Source organism: Pseudopipra pipra, chromosome Z, assembly GCF_036250125.1.
Source record: "Pseudopipra pipra isolate bDixPip1 chromosome Z, bDixPip1.hap1, whole genome shotgun sequence".
NCBI lineage: Eukaryota > Metazoa > Chordata > Aves > Passeriformes > Pipridae > Pseudopipra > Pseudopipra pipra.
The window spans coordinates 63433340-63458029 of NC_087581.1; the positions used below are offsets into that span (position 1 = coordinate 63433340).

A 24690-nucleotide genomic window follows, 5' to 3' on the forward strand; every position below is an offset into this window, starting at 1 on the left:
ACAAAAAAAACCTTTCTCATCAGAATGATGAGAACCTTTCTTCCTCTACTGCTGCAACATTTAGCTATGGAAATGAGAAAATGTGGAAACACAGTCTGGTTCTGGAGATTCTAGATAAAGGCAGATGTTCCCTGAAAGTGGGAAAAATAAAATAAAATAAAATAAAATATAAAATAAAATAAAATTAAGAGGGATAAAAACAAAACCCAGAAAGCTTGAGCTTTTACAGTTCAAAGTAAATTGCCCTTATTTATTCATAGCACAGTCAGATTACAAAATTATAAAACACTTGACACCAATAAAAGGCCAACAGAATTAGCAGTTGTTTTGTAGTGATTTTGTTTTACATTGCATAATAGCTATGACAAGTCTAGAATTTTTTTATTCTAAGCATAAAATGAGATCTTTTGACATTCTGCAACATACTGTAAACACAGAAGTAGGATACATTATGAATCTTGAAACTACTAATACAAACATTCTTTATACTACACAGCCTAGTTTAAAAAACAAACAAACAAACAAAAAAAACCCCAACAAACCAACCAAAGAAAACCCCACTAAACTAGGGAGTCTATGCCTGTATAATTAACGTGTTTAAAATATCTGGAAAAGCTGATTCGAGTTTGGCCTGAATTCACAGAGTCATAAAACACCAGGTTGGAAGGGACCTCAGGGATCATCTGATCCAACTTTCCGTGGCCAAAGAAAGACCTAGAGAAGACGGCACAACACTCTGTTCAACTGGATCTTAAAAGTGTCCATGTTGGGGAATTCACCACTTCCCTGGGGAGAAGATTATTACAATGGTTAATTGTTCTCCTTGCGAAAAATTTTCCTCCTGTGTTCAACCGGAACCTCGCCAGGTGTAACTTTTACCCATTATCCCTTGTCTTTTCTAAGTGACTCCTCGCAAAAAGAGTTTCCATCTTCTTTGTAGCCACTGGAACATGCTGACAAGGTCTCCCCTGAGCCTTCTTTTCCCAAGGTTGAACAAACCCATCTGTCTCAGCCTTTCCCCACACGATAGGTTTTCTAGTCCTTAGATCATCTTTATGGCCCTTGTCTGGACTCTCTCCAGCCTCCTTGAATATCAGGGACCAAAACTGAGCACAGTATTTCAGGTGTGGCCTGACAAGCACTGAGTGGAGTGAGATAAGGGCCCTGTTTTCCCTCTGCAGATGATGCCTTTGCTGATGCAGTGCAGCATCTCGTTGGCTGTCTTTGCCACAGCAGCTCACAGTTCACTCACACTGAATTTGATGTCCCCCAGGACCCCTGGGTCACTTTCCACAGAGCTCTTCCACTTCTCCATAGACCCCAGCCTGTGCTGCACTCCTGGATTATGCTTTCCCAGGTGCAAGGCCTTACGTTTGTCTTTGTTGTACTTTATAAGGTTCTTGTTGATCCACTCTTCCAGCCCATACAGGTCTTCCTGTAGAGTGGTTCTCCCTTCCAAAATATCCATTTCCCCACTCAGTTTGGAATCACCAGCAGATTTCATCAGGGACCATTTGATCCCATTGTCCAGATCACTCATGAAGATAATCAACAGCTTTGGGTCCACCTGTGACGGGTTGCCAGCTTGAAAAAGAGCTATTTACCATACCCCTCTGGGTGCAGCTTTCCACCCATCCCACAGACCACTTGTCTAGATTGTCACACATCGATTTCTCTAGGAGGAAGCTGGGGCAAACTGAATGGAAAGCCTTGGAGAACTTCATAGGGACAACGTCCACCTCTCGCCCCATATCAACCAAGCAGGATTGAAGGAGCAAAGTTGCAGTTTGGATATTTCGAGCAGCTGAGAAGATCTATGGTTATAGAAATATTCACCTTTCATCTAGAAGAGACAGAGGTAGTTTAGTGATTGACCAAATATCTACTAAATCCCTTATGTGCATTCTTTCTGTCAACAGGTAAACAGAGAAAATAAGACTTGGATTTCTCAAGCATCTTCATGAATTCTTACTTGTCACTACATTTTTAGGAAATATTTAATCTCTCCCTGGGTTCAAATTACAGCTTAAAACAGTTCAAGAAACTGTTCAAGGAAGCTTAAAAACAGTCATGACCAATCACCTTGGAAAAACAGCACCTTAGAATAATAATCCTTGCACAGATTCAGGCAGAAAGACCTCTCTCTCCATCTTCAGGATCCATACCTTCAGCAAGGTTCTGGAATAAGCCATTTGTCTTATTCACAAGCTTTTCTCATCAAGAAGAACACACAATGTTTATGGAAAAATTAGTAAAATATGTGAAATACATTTATGCTTTTTGTTTTATCTACTTCTAGCATTCTTTACAGGGTTAAGGAGATATAAAAAAACTGACTATGTTGCAGGAAAATATAGATAATTAATTCGTTCCAACAGCACACAAGTAGTATTTTCACAGTTGTTCTGTTGCTGCTGTAGTTAAACAGTGATGAAAAACACGCAGTTATCATTTAGCAGGTGAAATCCATAAAAGGGCACTTAAATTGGTGTAAAGGTTGCAATAATGGACCGAAGCAGTAAGGAAAATATAGTCCATCTGATGGATTAAAATTTTGACAATACTACAGGACATCTGGGTGGGAGGGTCAATTAGACAGCAATAAATAAAATAAAATAAATGGTTTTGTTTAGTTACAAACAACTAAAATTACAATACACAGCAAATATATTGTAGTTCACTGTGTTACCAACATTTTTCAGTTGGGATAAGGGATGAAAGGTTAAATTCCTTATATTTTCAGTTGCACAGTTTTGTTGCTGAATGTAAAATATTTAACCATGAAGGCAGCCATTATTCTCCTGCTGCTTTGGTACAATTAATTCTTATAATATTAAATAGCAATTCATTATACCCTCCATATCACCAGTCAAGCTGAAGGAGATAGGTGGCTGATAAAATATCTCTGAGAACAGTTATAAATTGCTTGCTTTAAAAGAATAATAAAGCAGCCAAGCTGACTAAATCCTCCATATATTTCGTATAACTTATTTAGAATCTTCAGCAAATTACAGTCAATAATCTTCACTGTCAACCTGCTGTTCCCCAAAGTTCTGCACAAAAACTTACCCCTGAAATGCAAATGTTTAATTAGTTTTTACTAGTGAGGGGGTTTTTCACTATATCTGTCTCCACTATTTTCTCCATTTTTTTATAGTTAAAAGGTAATTGTAATTTCAGGAACTTTCTTTCTCCTCCCTCCTGTTTTGTATTTCCCTCTTTGAAAACACAAACTCTATCACAATGCATTAGTCCTCATTCTTTTTCTCTTGTGACAGACATTTCCAAGTTTGAGGGCTCAAGCATGAGGGAAGAAGCAGGTATTAAATTGCATCTGTAGAGCTTTGTATAAGTGTATTCCTGAGTTAAAACCAATGTATCTTGCTTCCTTTTTCAGTAAACAGCTGGTGACAGGGAATGTTAACCATTGGCATAGTATGAATTTAGACATTTTAGACTCTCAGATCTGAGCTGCAATGCCCATGATGTTCTGGGTAAAAACAAACAAACAAACAAAACCACAAAACAAACAAAAAACCTCTTTTGATAACTGAACAGTAATGGTCTCTGCATTTGTTTCTTATGCTGTGCTAAAAATATCTTTCAAATTTAATAATAATACTATACTGGTTTATACTACATATATACACCTCCTTTGATTATTTAACGACTGTGATACCTGTGAAAAATTCACAAAAATGTATTAAATTGTTTTTTTTCCTTTTTCCCTAGGCCAGAAACTAATCAAAAGCATTTGAAAAAATTTAATTTCTCTCTCCCATTAAATTTTGTCTAAACAATTTAAATTTGGTCAAAACACTCTAAATTTGGTCTAAACTCACAAGAATTCTCTGCCATGAGGACTGCTCAGGTGCTCCTGGGACCAACAGGAGTGGCAGGTAATTTGGAGGACTGTGATTCATTTGAATGCCTCCAGTTCTTTTGGACACATGCAGCCCTCTTCACCTGTTTGTGCCAACTAGAAGGACTTTACAGCTTTATAAAACACGACACCTCCTTGTCAGTTGCTCGAATACTGGAGCAACGGGGACAGATAGGTAGATTTTAGGAGTAAGGCATTGTTAGAGGGGAAATGGGGGAGGTGAACAGACTGCATCCCCTTTTTACTACATTTCTGAATTTTCTCAATATACAGCCAGTAAGAGTCTGTGATGACACTGAGCAACAGGACCCTTCATATTCCATAACAACTACCAAACACCACACCCTGCAGCCTGAGGAAGGCATGTATGCCTCACCTAATTTCCTGCCGTGCAAGGAAATGATCCCAGAGAATCAGGCTGCGGTAGAGGAATCTTCAAACACATGAAAACAGTTGCCAACATTATCTGTGATTAATAACAGAGGGACAGGTCTCTTTCTGTCTCCAACTGCGAACATTGCTGTGGTCACAGGAGACAGCTCACCCATAATGCAAAGAGTTTGAAGAAAGCAAATAGAAGACTAAGGTCTCGCCTCTTTACGACTGAGTGATCCTGTTCTTTAGGAGATCATTAGTGTTGCACTCAGAGACAGATTCAGCTTAATCCCTCAGTACACAAGTAACACTTGTTGAAAATACAAAACAACTGTTGATGGGGAAACACACCCAAATTAGGAATTGTTTGCAAAGACTGTTATTTAAATACCAAGCTGTAGCCATCTGTAATGGAGTAATGTTTAGCAAATCCTATGCCTACTTCATGCATTAGGAAGGAAGAATTACTCTGCCATTTGTTGTAAATGAACACCAAATGAAAGATCACCCTTTGATCTTAAAGAGACAATCAGAACTTAACTACCAGCAGCAGATATATATGAGCCTCTGCACAGTAGTAAGTTGCCATGGGGATGAGTTGTACAGAAAAGAAATTGCTTTTAAAAACTAGCTGGTGGTCAATCTCATTAGAATCATGCCCTGTATTTGGCACTTGCTGTCAATCTCACTGGGTAAGATGACGAGGTTTGTGCCCCTAATAGCAAACATGAAAGTGCTGGGAAGAAAGGTTTTATTATACCTGATTTAAAGAAGTCAAAAGCCTACCATCTCTTAAAGTCAGGAAAGTCCAACAGACAAAATCCTGAGCAGGGACTGAGGAGGGGACAGTCTCCATCCTGCCCCCCCTTGGTGACAGAGTTCAGATTAGAACCCCAGAGGTTTCTTGTTTGAGACCTTCATAAGCAGAATTGAAACATAAGCTTTCAGATTTGTTGTTTGTAAATAAAAACACAAAGTGACATCCTACTGATGATCATTTCTGGAGCCCTATCTTTCATTGACTGACTGGCATTCCTGCACTATGGTCAACTAATGATTAACTTTGAGGATAATGCAATAAAAAGGATTTTTTGATGGATAGTCTTTTTTGCAGAGAATGAAAGGGGGATGGTCTTGCTGCTTTGAACCAATTTTTCAAGAGGAAAATTTTAAGTTCAGTATAACTGTTTGTGAGGAAACAAAACATAGTTTTGAAAACAAGTTCTTAAATTTTTGGATTCCTGAACTCGTGACACTTCTAGGGGGTCTTAATGTCAGAGAGTTGTTTCTTACCTCCAACCATTCTATCTTTCTCAAAATGAGCACTGAAAAAAAAAAAAAAAAACAAAAATAAGGAGCAAATTCAAACCCATCATCATAGCGAAGAACTGGGCTTTTAAACACTGATCTTAAAAAAGGATGTCTGAGGAGACATTCATTGCCCTTCTTTCTGTATAGTGTTATGTGGATTGCAGAATAAACTTTTGCTCCTTGCCCTTTCCATCATTTCTCTTTTAATGCAACAATCAGAATAAACATGGAGACATTTTATGAGGGTTTGTGATACATAACATTAAAAACTCCACAAACAGACTAAGCATAAATCAGACAAAGCATGACCCTTCATGGAACTTAATGCATCGATTTCTGTCATGGTGTATGGTGATGTGAAGAATTCAACATCAGGTTGTAATTTTGGACCTAATCTTTATCTTTGTATATATGCACAGGCACAAAAGAAGGGTTCTTGGCAATTTTCCAGAGATTAAGAAAATTAAGGGACAATAATGATATAAATTTTGCACTACTGAACCGGCACTACACTCACCTTCCCCCGTTTTTCTCCACCAGACTAATACGTCTTCCCCGACATTAGTAGCAGGGCAAAGCTTACGTGATGTTGGCTACATGTAGGGAGATACTGTAAGAAGAGAGCATAGCTGGATGGGGGTATCTTGTACTTGTGCTTGTAAACAAGTACAGATAAGCAGGCAAGATATCCCAGGTTAGAGCTGAGGTCTCAGGGATTGGACCTGAGGAGTGAAGCTCCTTTTATAGGTCTAATACATGAAAATTTATAGCTAAACTCACTGAAGTTCAACAGCAACAAGCTGTGCAAACTGTAGAGGAAAATTAACTTTTCTTTGATGTTTAAACATGAATCTTAACAACACAGCTGCAACCAGATCCCTCAGTTGCATGGAACAAATTCTGATTACCAGATGGGAACAAGCTTCAGTGACACAGGAGAATTTCCTATATTTTCTGTTCACGCCCATATTTTTTGACTATGTCTGTGTCTATGACTTGCAAGCGTGGTGAAGATGTGGAATGGCAGTGTGCTGAATCTGGCCTTTTATGATAAAAACTTCTGCTGATAAGCACCCTGCTTCTCTTCTTTGATGCTTTCCAAAGGCAATGAACAGGTTCAAAGCCTTACACTATCAAGCTTTAATTAGGAGACTAGTTTGCATACATTTTAAATTTTCATTACTGTTCAGTGAGCTGGTGAATTTTGATGGGTTACAACCTGCTCACCACTGGAATAGTTTGTAGCTCTCACTACCTGTTGGCATTGATGCCAGAAGCCAAACAGGGTAGGGTATATTTGGACAGCACAGCACCCTCTTCAGAAATTAAGTTCATTACAAAGGTACTGGTATTAAGCAGAGAATTTGAACTGGTTGAAAAATTGCTTCTTTCAGAACTGTGCCTTGGTGTCTGTGTTTCTTTATGCATTATCTACTGGCTATAATCACATATACTAGTTTTAAAACAGTAAGTTGCAGCAGATCAACTGTACAAAAATTATATTTATTATGCTATGTTTAGAATTAGTAGCAAGTTGTTAAACAGATATTGCAACTTGACGGAACAAAACTGAAGAAGCCTAGCATCAGAATAATAACAATTCATTTGCAGCTTCAGTTGTTCTCACCTGTTTTTATATTAAAGAAATAAAATAGTATTTCAAAGGTCATTTTTCTACATTTCAATGCAGTCAGACTGATGAGAAAGGAAAAACACTTGAAAAGTGCAGTTACACAAGGTGCTTGAAGATAGAAATTATTTCCTTAAAGTGTTTAATCATGCCTTCCAAAACCACTTCCTCTGGTGACCTAATCACATAAATCATAGTAAAAGGTTAAAGATGAAGTTCAATTGCACCGAATTATATGTGATAGTTTCCCTGATATGGATTACTTTACATTAAAGAGTGAACTCATTCCACTAAATAATCATATTCTTTGCATGGCCTCTGGACTTAAAGCTGATGCTCTGTCACGCACTTGTATGGATGGACATTTTGGGTTCCTCAAAACTTTGCTACATGGAAAAAGAACAACAAATCATACAGCCACTATGTTCTAGAAAGTAATCCTTAACTAATGCCTTACTTCAATCAATGAAAGTGCTACATGTGACTCATGATTTCTGTAGAAATTCCTTGAAATTCTGCTTGATCTACAACAGGAGAAACCAAAGCAAAGTTACAATGGGAGAGCACAGAGCTGGGATATTTCCCACTCCTAGACCTATGCACTGCACCATCTTCCTCCTTCCATCCCATAAAACAGATGTTTTTATTGCAAACTTCTTACTCTTATATATTTATTTTGGGTGACAGCAATGTGTTTACTGGGTTACAGTTTGAGAGAGCTAAAGGCACCTTGCTTCCAAAGAACTATTAACATTGTGCTGGCTGTAAAGGATGTAATCAAGTTTTGGTCCAACTGCCCTCTCTGAAAGCTGAAAAGTTTTCCTGACTTGTGAATATGGAGTGGTCAACACCCTCTGAAAGCAGCTCTGCTGTTGTGCCTGGCCGGAGAGTTAAATTTTCATGTACTATTAGTTGCCTACAAGCAAATCCACCTTCCAACATACTTTAATACCACCTGTGATCCACATAACTTTCCAAGTGGGACCCCAACTATAACAAGCCCCTTTGGCATAACTTCTGTATGGGCCCATTTCAGCTGTAGAGGCATCACTTCAAATGTCAAGAGATGAACTCTAGTATAAGAGACCAAGTTGGAACTGGTGTTAGCATCACTACAAAGGTTATTTCCACAGATGAGTTTCCTGCAGCATTGTCCAAACTGTGCAGATAAACCATGTTTTCTTGGTGTGTTAAAGCACACTTGGTATGACCTTGGCCCAGTTGAATGAGTGCAAAATGCCATTCAGACAGATGCTGGCAAGGGTAGCTAAGAGATTAGGAGCGAGCAGATGTACCATAAGAATTTAAAAGTAAAATTTGCACCCATTGATATCTCAGCAGCTGAACATCCTAATCTTTATGGTCCCTAAGTAAAAGATGGCTTCCTCACAAGTATTTAAGCTGGGATGGATAGTCTTAAAAAAGCAAAGTACCTTTTTCTTGCTTGCTTGTGGAAAATTTTATCCAATTTCAGTGAGGAGAAGCAAGCTGAATACAGGCTCTTTTCCTGACATTTCTGTACATCTTAACCAAATGAAACCACTGTACCTTCTTTTCAGTTTAGCTGAGCAGGCTCCAGAATACATAATTAGATTTTAGGACTAAGAATATGGAGAAAAAGCGGTCAAGGTTTGCTTAGAGAACACTCTCGCCTGATTGTTGGTATTAAAGTTAAGGGTCAACATTAATTAAGACATGACATTTCCAGTCCTGCTAGCCAAGAATCTTGGACCTCCCGAACTAGCCAGCTCTAAGTCTCTACAACAGAATAAGTACACCAGGGCCAGATGCACTAAATCCTGGCCCTACTAAAACAATACGAAACTGTGAAGACTTCAGTAAGAACTGAATTTCTCAGTTGAGTTCAGATATTTTGAGATTATATTTGATTGTGGAATTTCCCGTATTCACAGCCATTCAGGTGCAGCTGAGCAGAATAGAGATCACTTTTCAGGGAGTGACCTTTTCTTTCCTGGTTGATGAGATAGGTTTTTTCAGTGCCAGCCTTGAACAGAAGGTCACTCTGATCAGGTTGACAAGTGCTACTGTAAAACAAGTAATAATACAGAAAGCTGTAAATATTGCATTTGATCCAACTGCCTTAATACAAGGGTTACAACCCTAATTTTTCCCTGCAATTGAAGTAGAAAAATTGAATATATCAGTGCATAGAGAGCAGCCAGACTTCCCTGCAGATGTTGTACATCTCATATATTTACACAACCCTCGCAGACAAACCTGCACTCACATTTTTTCGCAGACATATGTGCACTCATTAGGCTCTAATATTGGTAGGTTCTGAAAACATCATGTTTAAGGTAATGAAAAGAACCCTGCCAAGAACACCATGTCGGACTAATGTAGTGGCATGGTTTAGAAACACTGTTTGCTCGCATTAGTTGGCTTTGAAAATAACTACAGAGAGAGCACGAGAGACTGCGAGTTCCAGGCCCTCTCACAGGTTGCATGACTAATAGGGGCACCTTCACGTTTGAAACAGACCTTAGACAAGCCAGTAGGGCAGGCACCAGCCTTCCACATCACGTGCATTCCCATGATTATCAGCAAGAGTCTCTTCATTGCATTCAGAGCTTTCCTTCACAAGAAAAAGCTTTTAGGCTTCTAGGACATTAGAAGAGACAACCTGAAAATTTGGCTAAACATCCTCTTTTAAAAACAGCCTCAAGTTCCTCTACCTTTAATTCAAAGTAAAGCAAGCAGACAGTAACAAGAACAATACGAACTCTGCACGCTTCTCTTGAAGCAATTACAAAGTCAAGAAGGGACAAAACAAATGAGAAAATCTCACAAAAGAGGACTCAGAAGGACATTAATGGTAGGTAGCTAGATAACTGTATTTGTACCATATTATGCTGTTAGTTTTTTGGGAGGTTGTTTTTGGTTTTTTTCACTTTCAGTTTAATTTTTTCTGTATGTCTGGCTCAGGTAGTAGCTTAAAGACAAGGGGAGTTAAAATTTTTGGCCCTGATATGGGAACCCTTTTGATTGCAATTCCCTCTGCTCCGTTTACATGTGAGTAAATTTCCCTGAATATTTCAGAAGTACTTCACAGCCTCACAAGAACTGCAGGTAGGTCTCAAAAATTCAAAATTCACATGCACTCAGGCTACACACACATGGTCACTCCATATATAAGAGCTCTTCTGTACGTGTGATATTCTGCCCTTTCTTTCTGCTGCTCCATACGCAGTACGATACAGCCACAGAAGTCCAGGGTGCTCTGGGTTCATTGGACTCTTAAAGGGATTCACCTGTGTGCATTGATACCAGTCTATCAGTCATATATATGTCCACATTTAGTAGGTCCAGTGATGGGACTATATGGAGCCTATTGCTTTCAAATCAGATAGCTGGGACTGGTTCTTTACACTTTGTGTACAAAACCATAATGCAGTCAAAATCTAAAAACACAAAAGCTACCAAAAGTAGTATAAAAAAATGTGGCACAACAGGAAAAAGGAATTTATGGGAGAACTGTTTGTGAGAATAACTGCTTGAGAAAGTATGTAATACAGCACTTCCAAGTTGTGCCAAACCCAGTTTTATAATGCAGTGAGCATTTTTGTATTACATCCCTTCTGCCACTGTCTTATCTTTCCTTGGCTTGCAAACCTCTCAATATAGAATTTTTACTCTTTGTTCTGAGTCATCATAACACCTAAAAGGAGTAGATATTATTTGTTTTAACACTAAGTGACAATTCGTTGTTAAGTTTAATACAAGCTCAGCCTCAAAACAAAGTGCATCCCTCTTAGAATCATAGAATCAGTGGGGTTGGAAAAGACCTCTGAGCTCAAGTCCAACCCTTGATCCAACACCGCCACAGTTACTAGATCATGGCACTAAGTGCCACATCCAGTCTCGTCTTAAAAGCCTCCACAGATGGAGAATCCACCACTTCCCTGGGCAGCCCATTCCAATGCCTGATTACCCTCTCTGTAAAGAGTTTCTTTCTAATATCTAACCTAAACTTCCCCTGGCAGAGCTTAAGTCCATGCCCTTTTGTCTTGCTGATAGCTGGCTGGGAGAAGAGATCAACCCCCACCTGGCTACAACCTCCTGTCAGGGAGTTGTAGAGACTGATGAGGTCTCCCCTGAGCCTCCTCTTCTCCAGGCTAAACAACCCCATTACATCCCTATTGCTCCCTATTATATCACTGTTACTCCAGTTCTTCACTGATTTATAGCAGCATAGAGTCAGCTTGCAAACACTGGATCCATTCATATCACCTCAGGAAATAAGGTGACATTAAGGCAATGTCTGACTTGGCAGTTCAGCGTGTTGTGTAAGATTTTTACTCCCATATCTCTGTTGTGGTTACATCGGAAACATTTTTTTTCTCCATCACATGTCTGTCAGCTCTAACTCTCATATTACAATGCAGCTGAGAGGATATTCACTATGATGTGGGGGAGCAGAAAAAGTTACATGTATCTTTTAAATCATCACAGTAGTTCTTCATACGTCACTATAACATTGAGAAAATAGTCATCTTTAACTCTGGCTGACCATAATGAAGGATAAGGCCAGTTGGTACTAGTTTGAGGTACTTGATAGGTGAAAGGACCGGTCACTACAGGTTTCACCGTACTGCAGGACTCAAGAAGAGTGTATGTAATCATTAAATGCAGAATGAGCTGAACCAAACTCCAAAAACCCCCCTGAAGCCATCTAGAACAGGAAATCATTTATTTCACACATCCACCTCAAAATGTAACCAACTTTAAAAAAGAAATTCACAAACTAATGAAAAGAACTCTACATAACATTTTGCCACGGACAATAGATTCATTACTAAATCTGCTTACCACCTATTTTCTTTATTGTACAACAGGATATTGCTGCCTAGCTGCCTCCTGCAGTAATATTCAGCTTAACTATAAACAGATATAATTGATATTGCAATGAGATGCACAAATAAAATGGGGCATTACATTTTGCTGGCTTTGGTAAAATACGTTTCAGAACCAAATGTGAGCAACTTTTCTGACTGCCTGCCAAATCCTGCAGTGTGATTACCCTAGTGCAGAACTGAAGTTCCTAATACTTCAGTCATCGTGTCACTCTTTGTTTGGAAAAAAACGTTTCAACATTTGCAGACTGCTGCAAAAAAATCCACTATCATATATATCAATATATTTCACATACCAATATTATCTACATTAAGTGGAATATTTTGTATATATGCATATATGTAGGAAGGTAGGTAGATAGGTAGGAATATAGATAAACACATACAGATAATCACATCCAGCATTTCTCTTTGTCAAAAAATCAGCTGTGACTTTCCTATATTTAACAGTTTAATGCATCTTGTAGTTACTTATGCAGAGAAAGTGTAAATGAAAATGAATAATTTATTATGCCCAGTAGAAAAAGCACCTAAATTTATATATCCCATCTAATTCACCACTCCAAGCAAAGTGCAAAGTTAATGTTCAAATCTGACAAACACTTTGGTGAGGGGGATATGAGATTTTCACTTTTCTTCCTCACAACCTCTGTCCTTTGAATATGTTTTTATTAGAATATCATTACCTTAGAGGGTTACAGAAGAAAGCAGAAGAACTGCTTGCTACTTTGTAATATTCAAGACATCATTTTCTATTAGCTTGCAGTCAGGCCCATGACATCTTTCCTTTCCTGGCTCTTTGCTGAAAAGCTGCCCTACTGAGCAGGCGGGTAACTATGGTGTTCACCAGATGAGAAAATGAAGTTTTCTAACCTTCAAATGGACTTGATTTTTTACATTCTCTCCTTTTTCTCTTTTCTTTTTTTTTTTTTAACCAGTGGTGCTCCCCCATCTAAAAGCACGAGTTCAATTTCCCTTCAGTTGAGCCCAGTTAGCATGACCCTGAGCAGCATTAATAAATCCACCTACGATTTATTAAAGTCTTTCACGGTTATCCACTTAGCCAGTTTACAGGGGATGGACTTTTAGAAAATGATTCTGTCACCTGGAATGAGAGGATACAAATAATGAACAGAGCAGGATGAGAGTGACTGTGTTTCATGACTAAACTCCCGAAAAGCTTTACAGCGAGCATCACCAGCACACTCCTATTTCACCACAGCTGAAAAAAAGTACTAACTCACGTGTGACTGCTGACCTTCTCCTTAGTAACAACTTCAAATCAGAAAATCTGCATGAAACAAGGGGGCTGCACCTTGCCGGATTACAGGGCATAGCTCTTGAGAGAAACCCACTAATCACTATAAACCCAAATCTCTCAAAGGGGTCAGAAAAGGAGAAGCACAAATGGTATCATGTTACTTCTTAAGACTGTATCACAAGTCTGTTATGGAGTTTATTCTTGGGCCACATATTTTTCTCTGGCACTTTGTTTGGACCAGCAACAATTCTTCTTGGAATTAGTCACTTGGCAATAGGAACAGAATTACCTTATATTTCAGTTAATTCACAGTGATGGCAAGGTTAATCCATTGCTCATTCGGTGTCTGTATTTTACATTCTGCATAGTGGTCCTGGTGACCTTTGAGCTGCATGCTGTAAAAAACCCCAAACAAAAACAACAATAAAATATCAAAAATGGCCTGAAGTAGGGTCTTACTGCAGAGAGAGTGGTGTTACACTCGTTGTTTGAAAAGGGGCAATATCCCTGAGCATGAAGCACAGTGGTGTGCGTTGTGCCTGCCTGACACATTCAGGAATAAGAAGATAAATCAAAGAATCACTTTTCAAATGCACATTCTGTCTCTCATACCTGACATAAGTTCAGTACCAGAGAAAATTGGAATAAATAAAATCAAAATATAAGAAAATGACAGAGGTGTCCTTTTTGTCCCTGCAAACAAAATGTATTGAAAACAAACCTTAGGGTTGAATTGGCTTTCAAAAGAATGAAGTATATCCACCAGTCTTACCACAAAAAATAGAATATATGTGTTTAATAGTGAAAACTTGAGTTTTTTCTTAAATAACTGAACGAAATGACAGCTATATCACATCATTGTTTGCTTACACTGCTCAGAGTGAAAGGTTAAATTAGCTTTAACTTCAGACTCTGCCTGGAATCTCCAGATGAAATAAATACAAGCTTCTCGTAGCTAGTTAAAAATAGATGCTGCTTTGAACATGTTCATTAAAGCTACTTATTTGCATATGTGTTTAATCTGTATTTATCATGGAAATTTCAGGAATAAATATATGTGTCCTTTTTTAGAACTACTTTTTTTCCATTAAGAATTACAAGACTTTAAACTTTATTCCCTTCAACTGTCACTGCAGGTCTCCAAGATTAACTAAAATACTTTCACCTTTCTAAATATTCTTGGTAGTTGTTGAGAGGAACAGCTTGGAGAAGGCAGATACACAAAGGCAGCATGAAAGTCAAAGGAAATAGGTCCACAATTTCTACAAAGGATGTGAATGTTTTCTTTCCCATATGCACATACTTTCCTACTATGATATCACAATATATATTTTTGAATTAGGGATACAAAAATACTCAGGAACTTCTAAGTTTTGAACATCTCTTGAGGCTCAATTTACAATAGAAAAATAAAGAAATTTACATTTATAGTCCTGCAACATGGGGTTTGGATTTGCCTCAGCATTATTTTATGAAGAAAAACTAAGGAATTATTTCATAATTTTATTCCAGTTTCCCTAGTGTTTGGAAGAAGGAGAACAGAAATTTGAGATATAGAGCTTTGACATCGACCTATGTGTTTTCTCTTTCTGCATCTTGCTCTACACTACATCATCCCCAGTAGGGTTTGCACGTTTATAACCCAAGTACTAATTTATATCATTCTTTGCTGCATGCTTGGTTGTGCCTATCAGTCTATTAAGAAATTAATAAGGGCTCAGTATCTGTCATTGCTAATTTTAACCAGGAACAAGGACATGCCAAGCCATAACATTGATGCATTTCAAAATATGTTAATTGTCTTTCTCATTATTTAGCCTACTTAGCTACTTGCCAATACTAGTTTCCCAAGTACAAATAATGAGAGATATTTTGATATTTGAAAAATTATATCTGAATTGCTTTGAAATGTCAGACTTTTCCTACTAATTGAAAAATAGGTTTCATGAGGATTCTTGTAGAGAATCAGAGATAGAAGTAATGTATGCTATCGACTGCTTTTCAACCTCATTTTCTAATGAAAATTAGCTATCTCAACTCAGCAGAAGTGCTAACTAGCTTTCAGTACCAACAGTTCTCAATCTGTGTTTAGAACAGCTGCCAACAGTTCACTCACACTTCTGTGGCAAAATGTCTGTGGTAGTTTTAAAATGGGAAGAAAGCAAGGGAGTATATTTTTCTCCCTAGCAAACATGAGCCTATTAGCCTACCAATGCTAATACAGGCATGCTTGTGCAATACTGACTCTGTATTCCCCTCAGACTGCAAATGGAGAGTCTCACAGTATATCAGTGTGTATAAGGAAGCATAATGAATATTAATGGTGACTTAGTGCATCATTTTTCATTTTCTTTTTGGGAAACTGGAATCCTGGAGGGTCCTACTCCATTTTAGCTTTTGGGAGGACACTGAGTGGGGTTTTCTTGGATGTGTATGGAGTTATATCTCTTTTAACATTTAGATGTCAAGTTTCTCATTCTAGTATTTTGTTCATTGGCTGCAATATCTTTCGGGCTGCCTAAGGTCTTATCTACACTTGTTAAAAAAACCCCTTCCCTTTCAAGTGATAAAGAGAGATGGAAATAAATCAGGCAATGTCTCCCTGACAGTTAATGCAAGCAAGAGAGGGGCAAAGGGGTATGTGTGTTGGTAGGGATTGGCAGGGGGGAGTACTGGTTTGTGCAAAAGCCGGCAATTTTCGCCACTTGTGCTTTCCTTAAAATGAGTGACAATCATCTTATGGACTACAACTCTTTTGTCTCTTCTCCATGTCACATTACTGTACCTCATTGGCACTGGAGGAAATTACTTATCCAACAGGTGCAGATAAATAGCACTTCTTAGCACACCAAACCACACTCATTTTGCACATATTCGTGTACATAAAACTCCAGATTACAAGTTGAAGAAGAAGAAAGAAGGAAGAATCATCTGAGGAATAGATGGAAGAGGAGGATATGGGTTCAGAATTTCAAGAGGGGAGAACTTTGTTTCTGCAAATTGTTCTCAAAGGAAATCAGTATCCAAAACCTAGAAATCCACCATAAATTAAGCATTTAAGCTCAGATACTCAAAGAAATCTTCATCTGATCTGCCACTCAAATCCTATTAAGTTGCATGTAAAATACTCGATTCTCTGCACATCTGCTAAAATAAGCCTACAGTTCAATGTTATTTTTAACAGAAAACAGAGGAAGGAAATATACCTGTATAAATACAACATTCCATGGAGAGGTATGCATTTTCACAGCATTATATGGCATTGCTATGAAGGAAGAAAAAAATCCTGAACAGGAGGAGAATTGACCATTTTACCTGTGGTCTTAGACTAGCAGCAATCCAGCAGACTGAGACAGCTCAGTCTGAGGCTGTGAAAGTTAGAGCTAATGAATTTACAGCTGCTGGACAGCAGAGCATTCAGGGCCATGTCCAAGCCCAACCAGACAATGCCAGTAACTTATATTTCAAACACTTACAGCATCTTTCTGTTGATTACTTGTTGTTATGCCTTAGCTTGGAAAAGAAAATGTGTTAGAGTTTTTTATAAAGACGATGTTTAATTGAGTGTAAATTGCTTGTTGACTCCTGCTGAGAAGGGCTGAACCACTCATATTCCGTGTGGAATTCAAATAGGATTTTTGCCTGACTGTATGGTGACAGTGAGCAACCCAACACCAGGTGAAGGATGAGGCTTGTATCAGATGATGTAAGAAGGTGTCTCATGTCCCATGCCTTTGGAAAGCCTATGCACAGGTTCCTTGACCACTGGGGAACTTTTCTCCAAGAGTGGTCCTGCTGGACCCGTGAATCAACCTTAAATCAAAACCTAAAGCTAGCCCCAAGCTGTGTGTCAAACCAAACATGTACTTCATCTTCTCAACCTATAAAGGAGAAGTAAAAGAGGAAGTCTTGTGAAAGGAGAGAAATTACACATGTATGCCTTAGAAACAGAAAAAATGCTACAGAGGTTTAACTGCATTTCAGTCCCTTTCCACTCTTTAAACAAAAAAATAGAGTGAATGTTCTGAATTCATGTCTCATTTGTCAGAATTGTTTCCAGTGAAAAAGTGAAAGATTTGTCTGTTATTTCACTTCAGCCAGAGCTTCACACTCTTAATTTTGGTAACTCCCAATAGGGACATGTAGTGTTCTGTTTGGTATGGGCTTTAGTCAGTTTTTAAGCAGCAGTAACATATTCTTGTACCAAAGAACAAGCTGTGGCCAGTTACAGCAGTAACTTTCTACTGGGTCCCCCAGAACTGATTCAGCTGCAGTCCAGGCCAGATGTAATGCAATCAACAGCACTGACCTGTGAAAGACAAAGTCATTATAATAGAACACTGCAAACAAAAGAAACCTAATAAAGATGCAAGTACAATGAAATATGAATCAGAAGCATTAAGGGGTGGAAAGCAGAAGAAAACACAGATTATATCTCATCTCTGTGCCACATGTCTTATTGATACAAAGAAAAAATTCATGACAAATCATTCCTTATTTATCTTCCTTATACACAATGGATGCCTAATATATTTGGTCACTGATCCCTTGCACTAATGAAGCAGTACAAGAATATACACTCTGACAAGGGGTATTCCTCCACAGGAAGAAATACTTTGAGTCTTCTTCTTTAAGCTTAAGAAATCTGTGGTAGGTAAAAAGAAAGAAAAAAGTCTATATTTATGTTTCACAAAGTTTAAAAATATGACAGGAAACAATACATAAATTTTAACTTTTTTCCTTGCTCTGCTCCTGATTTGCAGTGACATTTTTTTACACACAGATGAAATGAGTTTGCATAAAATAAATCAAGCTTTGTGATCACTGGTTCAGTTCTGTTATTCCTTCCTCTCTAGCTGATACTACATGTGTGCACCAGCAACCAAGGAAGAGGACAGAGCCTCATCCTCAGTCCCCACCTGTTCACTCTTCAGGAGGCAGCAGAGAACAAAATGCTGCCTCCAAAGTGGTGAGGCAACCACGGGACACAGTCTTACAGGAAGAGCTATGCTGGGTCTAAGCTGCCCATACAATTCTAAAATTTGCTTTTTTCCACCCTGAACACCCAGAAAGAAGTAAAGGAAATAAAGACAAGAAACAATAATTTTCTAGTTCCACAGTAATTGGTGAGGATCATGTGTTCTTACTCTGTATAAGCCAGTTCATGAGAGCCAAAATGATGTTCAGACTGTTTCTCATGAAAAGAAGGCTCATTATTATTGGAGACTGGTGAGTTAAAATGGCCATTTAACCTCAGCTAATAAAAAAGGGCCTCGTCATTAATAGAATAGTACCTTCCATACGTCCCTCTCCAAGGTGCACACCTGTCTTTGGACCTCATTTATTCTAGGGCTGGTGCAGCTCACAACTAACCATGTACATGGGTTCCAATGGCACCATTTTCTTTCAGATTTTACATTCAGAAAGCATGCCAATATCCTCCAATTGGAGAATCTCTCTCGGAGCGACATGCAAAATATCTGAGGTATTATTTAATCTCAGGTGTGATCAAATGAGGAAAAACTATGGCTGTGAGATATTCCCTTTCTTTCTCGGATGGTCTGTTGTTGCATGTTTTTAGCTTTAGTAAAAAGTTTGCTGCTGCTACAGTAAGCACATTGTCCTGTGATGAAAAAAGAAAAAAAAAAAGACTTGCATAACATTTAGTTCAGGTAACTCCCAATATACTTTGGATATGCAGTGTTTCAATTTGTAGCATGTAAAGTCCAATCAAAAGCTCATTAATCAGAAGCAAATGAGCTCCCTATCCCCAAGATGTCAGGCAAGGGATGTGCTTTCTGGGAGTAGCATCGCCTGGGACACCAAATCAGAAAGAACAAATTAAAGCAGCTCCTCATCACTGATGCTTGCATTAAAACAAACTGTAAAAGAGAGAGAGAGGGGGAGGGATTGGGAGAGCAGGAGGCAGGGGAAGAAGGAGAGGGAGAGAGAGTGGGGGGAGGGAGAGGAGAATATGCTCCTAACATTAGTTTTGGGTGCTGCATTAACAGTCAAGACTTGCAATTGACAGAAGCACAGAAATAATTAGAGGACGGGCAATATCCCAGCTCTATAGAGCACCAGCTCTACTGTGATGTTGCTTGATTAGTATTGTTTGTGCTACGGTATCTGCAGGACATCCTACAGGGGACCAGAGTCCCACTGAGACCAGTGGATGCACTAAAAATGTCCTCCACAGGCCACTCATCCAGGGCTTGCCAGGTACAAAAAATAGTCCTTTCAGTTTCCAGTTGTTCTCCACTAGGCAGGATGGATCCCGAGGCCCCGGCAGCAGCTGCAGAGACAGAGGACACAATTGATGTGCAACTGCATGCACGTTGCAGGACTCCTTGGCTCCACTTACTGCAACCATCAGGGGAGCTGGGCTCCTTCCTCCACTGCTTTGATTTGTTGTTGCGTTCTCACTCTGCAAGAAAAAGGCAAAAAGCTAGTTGTTCTCCACTTAGAGAGATACAGCATGGGAAGAGTTAAAATAAGAAAGCCTGAATGTTTAATCTGCCAGAAACATATGAGAAGAGCAATCAAATCTGGGATAAGTAGCTCTGAATGAGGTATGCCTGATTGCTTTAGGCCATGCTGTTTGTCAGTCTTTTAAAATTCAAGTCATTACCAGATGCTGATCTGCTCTAATATTGTGATATTTTATCTGATTACACTTATGTGATTGTGCTATATCTGCTATTTGCCTTCCCATTTTTCCATGTATATTAAATGCAGGTGGTTTTATTATTCAGAGCGCTAGAAAGTGTTGACTGCTCTGAATATAAATGGGAATATTATATCATTACCTTGCTCTGAAAGCAGAGTCATTCAGTCTGTAAATCATATGCAAGGTACCTAGTGGAGACACAATAAACCATAATGTCTTGAGAGAGAAAGCAATGAGAAAGGGATAAGGAGATAAAAATTTAAGGCGTTGTTAAAGAAGGATAATCTTCATAATCCTATTTAGTTCCTTCAAACCACCATTTGATAATATAACCTTCATATTCGAAACTTTTTTTAAGTTCATTGAGTATCTCTTGGCGAAGTTATTGCCACATGGAACATTATCAATAATGGGACTAAATAAAAACAAGATCACCAAACAACCAGGCATTTTAGCTGCTTTCAAAAGAATGCAGAAGCGGTCCAAACATTTCTGGAAAAGTTCTGTGGGCCCTTCCTCTCCTAAAAACATGGTTTACTTGGGTACAGGATTCCAGGATACCCTGGAAAAATGTGCAAATATCGGAAGAGCAGATCAGGGTAACAGAGTGGTGTGGATACCCACTTTTTTTGAAATATGGTTTTGCCCTGCCTTCAGAAAGCAACTGCTTGCACTGGCACAGAGGTTTTTTTCCATGTTGGCTTGGTTGCAGCACCAGACGGAGGATTTCGATACACAATATGAACAAACTGAACAGTTTTTTCCTGCTATTTGACTTCTAAGATTTGAGAACAAAGGGAACATGGGATTAGATGAAATGTATTTGGATGCTGGTAGAGCATTTTTATGTTTTCAGCTTTCAGCATTTTTAAGAAAACTTACCTCAAAACTCTCTCAAATTTGTTTGGATAAAAGACGAACTTTGACAGAGTCTGAATGGCTGAGTTAAAAGTGAAAGATGGTGGTGTAAATTGTCAAAGGCACATGCACATTTATGGGAAAGGAACTCTGTCAGGCTTGGTTCTATTTAAAGCCTTTCTTGTATAGCTTTTTAGAGAGAATAAATATTCCATTTGTGAAAGCTGCAAATTATACTAAATATAGAGGAACGGTAAACACCAGTTAAGCCACAATAAAGTAAAATCTCTTCTAGGAGATTAGAAAGACAGATTGATAAAAATAACAAGATGAAGGGACCCATTTACTACAAAGCTCCTTATATGCTGCATTTCCACTCGGTGGTGCACTTAAAAGTTAGGGGCTTTTCAGGGCTGTAAATGTGCCACCACAAAGACCTAAGACACATTAATTAATCTAGTCCTGGGTGGACTGATATCAGACTTATTGGCAGGGAGAAGACATTTGAAACCTCTGGGTTTCAGATCCCACTCTCAACAATTTTTCCTCTTGGTATAAAAGAGATGGGAAAAGGAAGCTGGACATTTCTCAAATGACTGTGACAGGCACAGCAGAGTTTGTCAATTCTTATTCATGTTAATTCACAATAATTTGCCTTCCATAGAGAAAATATGCTTCTTAAGCGTGGCATGAATAAATGGCACATGATCACACAGTCTAAAAAGAAATCAGTGAAAGAGGAAATTAAAGCAAAAGTCAAAAAATCACATTTACCCAGGCACTGCAGGGTGCTGGAGACTGGAAGCATCAGGGGGTTCCCTGAGGCAGCAGGACAGGACATGGCAGCCAGGACTGTCCCACTGCCCCCCCCGGGGAGCAGGGCAGCTGGTGGGCAGCCAAGGCAGCCAGTGCTTCCATAGGAACAAGGATGGGACAGGCTGGGCCAGGACATCCGCCTTTGGGCAGAGGTCAGGTTCAGGCCCAGTGAGGGGATACACAGTCAGACACCACTCCAGGATTGGAGTCTGAGGTCAATTCACTTGAGAAAATTATATCAGAAGCAAAACAACTTGCACATTTTATTGTCTTTCTCCTGCATTTGTTTATATGACAGTCCCCGTAATATCTCTGCTAAAAATACAACTTTGTTTTAATTGTAAATGCACAAGGAACATCACTACAAACAGAGCCTACAAAGTTGTTCAGTGCACCCTGACATGGTACAGCAAAGCCCCTCAGGGTTAGTGTTGCAAGGCCTGGATGGGCTCTCTACCAAAGTATGCACACGTTTTCCAGCTACAGATTTCCAGAATTTGTTAATTCTCTAAGTCCTGTGTTCAACTGCCTTGGCCAGAAATGACTCTGGGTGTGCAATATGCAAGCCTCCATTTTTGGTTGATGAGTAAGCTCAGTCAGTTCCTTCAAAAGACCCCTTCAGACTGCCAGGCAAATTTTACAAAGGCTTGACCTGGTTAATGCATGGCCAGGACTACCATTTTCCAAAGACCTCAAGGACCTCAGAGTAGTCACGGAAGTGACTATGTGGTTTTTATCACTCAGGCCAATCTAGCAAGAAATTAGTTATGGAACTTTATCCATAATTTAGCAACTTGATATGTTGCAGAAACAATACATGTAGGGAATGGACTACCAATTCCTCCACTAAAAGCTGTCATTAGGAAAGACAGATGCATGTACAGTTCCATGAAGCATACATGTATTAGAATAATAGAATATACTGAGTTGGAAGGGACCTATCAGGATCACCATGTCCAACTCCTGACCTTGCACAGGACACCCCAAGAGTCACACCACATGCCCAAAAGTGTTGTCCAAACACTTCTTGAACTCTGTCAGGCTTGGTGCTGTGATCACTTCCCTGCAGAGCCTGATCCAGTGTTCAGCTACCCTGTGGGTGAAAAACCTTCTCCTGATATCCATCTAAACCTCCCCTGACTCAGCTTCATAATGTTTCCTTAAGTCCTGCCACAAGAGTGAAGAGAAGGGTACCTGACTCTCTGCTTCCCCTCATGAGGATGCTGAAGACCACAATGAGGTCTCCTCTCAGTCTCTTCTTCTCCCGGCTGAACAGACCAAGTGACCTCAGTCACTCCTCATACAGCTTCCCCTCAAGGCCCTTCACCATTCTTGTGACCCTTGTTTGGATGCTCTCAAACAGCTCAATGGTATTTTATATTGTGGCACCCAAAACTGCCCCAATATTCAAGGTGAGGCCACCCCAGTGCAGAGTAAAAAGGAACAATCCCCTCCCTTGACCAGCTGGTGATGCTTTGCCTGATGCCCCCCAGGACACAGTTGTCCCTCCTGGCTGCCAGGGCACTGCTGACTCAGATTCAAATTGCCATCAGAAACAGCAGGTCCCTTTCCATAGTGCTTTTCTCCAGCCTCTTGTTCCCTAGTCTGTACACACAACCAGGGTTGCCCCATCCCAGATGCAGAATCCAGCTTTGCTCTTGTTAAATTCCATACTAAGAGAGCTTTGCAGATGTTGGGATACAGTGTCAAAGACTTTATTCCCAGAGGAAATGTCAGTTTACGGAGTTCCTACCCCAGATGTTGTCTCTTATTTCCTGTGCTGCCCTGCAGTTACCGTGACACAACTGTTCAATAAGACTGTACAGTGGGACCTCTCACTAGATCAGATTCCTCAAAGTCCTGTACAACTTGGCCGTGAACACTTCCAGGGATGGGGCATCCACCACTTCTCTTGCAGTGCCTCACCACCCTCACAGTATAGAATTTCCTTCTAATATCTAATCTAAACCTATTCTCAGTTTGAAGCCATTCTTCCTTTTCCTGTTACTACAATTCCTGATAAAATGTCCCTCTCTAACTTCCTTGTAGGCCCCCTTCAGATACTGGAAAGTTGCTATGAGGTCTCTAAGCAATCTTCTCTTCTCCAGACTGAACAGACTCAACTTTCTCAGCCTGTCTTCACAGGAAAGGTGTTTTAATCATATTTTAATCTTTTATTAGTTCTAGAAAATTCAGACATGAATTTGTGTGGCACAAAATAATTTTGTTACTAAAGAGATACATCCTGCTTTGCCCTCACCTTACCATGAAAATACATAAGCAAACCTCATTCTTAACTTGGAATTTTTCTATTTACAAATGGAGAAAATAAAATGTCCCCAAATTCCTTGTAATGCCTAGTCTATTCTTCTCTCCTCTCCAAACCCACTACTACAGCTATAGAGAGACTTGTATTAAGCAGCTATAAAAAATGAAAATTTGCTATGGAATCTACAGTGCTCACCAACTCTGAGCAAAAGACAAGGATACAGAAGAGAATCATGAGGCCCTTCAGCTTTCATGTAAAATGGCAGTGGGTTTTCATGGAAGGAAAATATTTAGTAGAGGAAAACACTGACGGACACTTAATTCATCAATACTTGCCATGGGTCGTCTCTGATTTTTCTTCCAAGAATTTCTGTGCAGCGAACTCATCCATCCAGTCTTCCGTATTTTTTTCCTTGTTTTCAGTTATTCCTCTCCCAAGGATGGCCTTTGTTACCTTGATATGCTGGTAAAAAGAGAGGCTTCTTATTAATGTGTACATACATGCTGAGCATATATCAACACATGGCAAATAGTAGCAGTGTGCTTTCATTTCTCTTTGGCCACATAAAAATTGCCTATTATATATGCTAAAACCTTCACAAGGCAGCAGTCTTGCTGCATTTTTGAGTCAGAAAAAACTCGCAGACCTTCAATAACAGCAGGCCTAATATTTGACAAAAGAAATCACCCCTCAATTGAATTTTGCAGTATGACTAGCATACAAATTTAGGCAGCCTAATAAAC

General features: G+C 39.2%; 1 long non-coding RNA gene across 1 annotated transcript in view; it reads right to left on the reverse strand.

The window, feature by feature from the left end:
- Nucleotides 1–221: 221 nt before the first annotated feature.
- Nucleotides 222–24690, reverse strand: part of LOC135406629 (uncharacterized) — a 31310-nt gene continuing 6841 nt past the window's right edge. Inside the window, exons 2-3 of the long non-coding RNA XR_010426387.1 lie at nt 24283–24409; nt 222–1843 (exon numbers count right to left, since the gene is read on the reverse strand). This is a non-coding gene — a long non-coding RNA (uncharacterized LOC135406629). The remainder of the gene's footprint in view (nt 1844–24282; nt 24410–24690) is intronic.